The following is a 3901-nucleotide window of genomic DNA, read 5'->3' on the forward strand; positions in this document are numbered from 1 at the left end:
GAGAGAGAGAGAGAGAGAGAGAGAGAGAGAGAGAGAGAGAGAGAGAGAGAGAGAGAGAGAGAGAGAGAGAGAGAGAGAGAGAGAGCTACAAAAGCCCAGATGTACGAAACATCATCACTTGATGGGAATGTTGTCTGGTATTGTTACGAGTTTTCCAAAGAGGAAAAGTAGCTGTGCAAAAGACACAATGAAGTCACCTTCAAGGGGAATACCGATCGCACACTGCATTCTATACAACATGAAACACTGAAGACACCCTCAGTGTGAATACAGACCACTGACTCTACACATCCTAGACATCATGAAACACTGAAGACACCATCAGTAAGAATACAGACCACTGACTCAACACATTCTAGACAACACGAAACACTGAAGACACTCTCAGTATGAATACAAACCACAGACTCTACACATATAACAACATGAAACACTGAAGACACTCTCAGTATGAATACAGACCACAGACTCTACACATATAACAACATGAAACACTGAAGACACTCTCAGTATGAATACAGACCACAGACTCTACACATTCTAGACAACACGAAACACTGAAGACACTCTCAGTATGAATACAGACCACAGACTCTACACATATAACAACATGAAACACTGAAGACACTCTCAGTATGAATACAAACCACAGACTCTACACATATAACAACATGAAACACTGAAGACACTCTCAGTATGAATACAGACCACAGACTCTACACATTCTAGACAACACGAAACACTGAAGACACTCTCAGTATGAATACAAACCACAGACTCTACACATATAACAACATGAAACACTGAAGACACTCTCAGTATGAATACAGACCACAGACTCTACACATTCTAGACAACACGAAACACTGAAGACACTCTCAGTATGAATACAAACCACAGACTCTACACATATAACAACATGAAACACTGAAGACACTCTCAGTATGAATACAGACCGCAGACTCTACACATATAACAACATGAAACACTGAAGACACTCTCAGTATGAATACAAACCACAGACTCTACACATATAACAACATGAAACACTGAAGACACTCTCAGTATGAATACAGACCACAGACTCTACACATTCTAGACAACATGAAACACTGAAGACACCATCAGTATGAATACAAACCACAGACTCTCCACATATAACAACATGAAACACTGAAGACACTCTCAGTATGAATACAGACCACAGACTCTACACATATAACAACATGAAACACTGAAGACACTCTCAGTATGAATACAGACCACAGACTCTCCACATATAAGAACCTGAAACACTGAAGACACTCTCAGTATGAATACAGACCACAGACTCTACACATATAACAACATGAAACACTGAAGACACTCTCAGTATGAATACAGACCACAGACTCTACACATATAACAACATGAAACACTGAAGACACTCTCAGTAAGAATACAGACCACAGACTCTACATCTTTGGTGTAGATGCAACAGTTCCTCCTTTACTTAAACCAGATGGCTCAGTCACTCACTGTCCAAAGGAAAAGGCAACCCTTTTGGCTGATGTTTTTGACAGTAAACAGAGTAATGAAAAACTTGAACTTCCTCATTCCTGTTTTCCTGAGGCTAAACTAACTAGTTTAGCTTTTCGATCTCGTGAGATTAAAGCTCTGTTGATGGACCTTGATGCTTATGGAGGTGTAGACCCAAATGGTATTTTTCCTTTGTTTTTTATAAAGACAGCAGATTTCTTAGCTCCAAAGTTATCTGTTATTTTGCGCAAGTTAGCAAGAAGAGGAGCTTTTAGCACTAGTTGGAGAATTGGTAATGTTACTCCTCTATGTAAATGTGTTTGTGGTAGCTCAAGTCCCACTGATTACCGCCCAATTTCCATAACTCCCATATTATCTAAAGTTTTTGAACGTCTTCTGGCAAAACGTCTTAATAGGTTTGCTGAAGGTAATCATCTACTCCCTAGTTTGCAATTTGGTTTTCATAAAGGCCTTGGAGCATGTGATGCCCTTCTTACAATCTCCAATGCTGTACAGAAATCCCTTGATTGTGGTCGGGAAGTTCGTATGATTGGCCTTGATTTTAGTGCTGCCTTTGACCGTGTTAATCATGAGGCCCTTGTTTTCAAACTGAAACAGTTGGGAGTGGGTGGGTTGTTTCTTAGCATTATTATTGATTTTTTAAGTAATAGATCTCAAAGAGTTGTTGTTGATGGGCACCATAGTGATTATAGGAATGTGATATCCGGTGTTCCACAGGGTAGTGTTCTTGGCCCATTACTTTTCATACTATATACACATGACATGTGGTTTGGCCTAGAAAACAAGCTTGTTGCATATGCAGATGATGCAACTCTCTTTGCATCAATTCCATCCCCTGAATGTAGATCTAGGGTTGGTGAATCCCTTAATAGAGATTTAGCTAGAATTAGTGCATGGTGCAAATTATGGGGTATGAAGTTGAATCCTAACAAAACTCAAAGTATGATTGTAAGTAGGTCAAGGACGGTGGCTCCTCAACATCCGGATCTCAGTATTGATAATGTTTCTTTAAATATGTATGACTCTTTCAAAATTTTAGGTGTGATTCTCGACAGTAAATTTACTTTTGAGAAACATATAAGGTCTCTGTCTTCTTCAATTGCACAAAAAATAGGCTTATTGAGAAAGTCTTTCAAGATTTTCGGTGATCAATCTATTCTGAAGAAGTGTTTTAATTCTTTCATTCTACCTTGTTTTGAGTATTGTTCTCCTGTTTGGTCTTCAGCTGCTGATTCTCATCTTAATTTGTTGGACAGAAACTTACGGTATATTAAATTTCTTATTCCTGATCTAGATATTAATCTCTGGCACCGTCGTTCAATTAGTTCATTATGCATGTTGCATAAGATTTTTCATAACTCTGACCATCCTTTACATTCAGATCTCCCTGGACAATTCTATCCTGTTCGTAATACTAGGCAGGCAGTTAATTCTAATAGCCAGGCCTTCTCCATCACGAGACTCAATACTACGCAGTACTCTAGAAGTTTTATTCCAGCTGTTACCAAGTTGTGGAATGATCTTCCTAATCGGGTGGTTGAATCAGTAGAACTTCAAAAGTTCAAAGTTGGAGCAAATGCTTTTTTGTTGACCAGGCGGACATGAGTCTTTTTATAGTTTATTTATGACATATTTGTTTTTGATGCTGTTAATAGTTTGTATATGACATGTCTGTTTTGACGTTGTTACTGTTTTTAGAATGATTTATTGTTAATTTGTTCTTTTCATTAATTTATTTCCTTATTTCCTTTCCTCACTGGGCTATTTTTCCCTGTTGGAGCCCCTGGGCTTATAGCATCTTGCTTTTCCAACTAGGGTTGTAGCTTGGATAGTAATAATAATAATAATAATAATATAACAACATGAAACACTGAAGACACCCTCAGTAAGAATAGAGACCAAAGACTCTACACATTCTAGACAACATGAAGGTTGCTATATCACTGCAATCTGGGCCCTTCGCAGGGGCAGAGGACTTAGGAAGGAAAAGATAAAGCTTTATTTAATTGAGAAAAAATGTAAGTAAAGTTCAAGCTTCCAGCGAAATAATATTCCATCAAGTTTCGGATATTATTTGCAGAATGTAATTAATAAAGGGAACAGAGAGTTGTCTAACTAAATTGAAATAAAAAATTCATAATTAGAACTTTAATTACTAGCATAGGTTAAATGTAAATGCATGCGTGAGACATTACACGTGCCGGATTAATAAACTGAAAAAAATAAATAAACCATTCTAGACAGCAAAATGTTAATCAGAAATATAGCAAATGCGTTTCAGCTGGTAATGACATACAAACATTAAAAGCAGAATATATTTAATAATAATAAGGAATACCAACTTTCGAAGGCTTATAGCTCT

The sequence above is a fragment of the Palaemon carinicauda genome, chromosome 40 (genome assembly GCF_036898095.1).
Source record: "Palaemon carinicauda isolate YSFRI2023 chromosome 40, ASM3689809v2, whole genome shotgun sequence".
NCBI classification, from domain to species: Eukaryota; Metazoa; Arthropoda; class Malacostraca; order Decapoda; family Palaemonidae; genus Palaemon; species Palaemon carinicauda.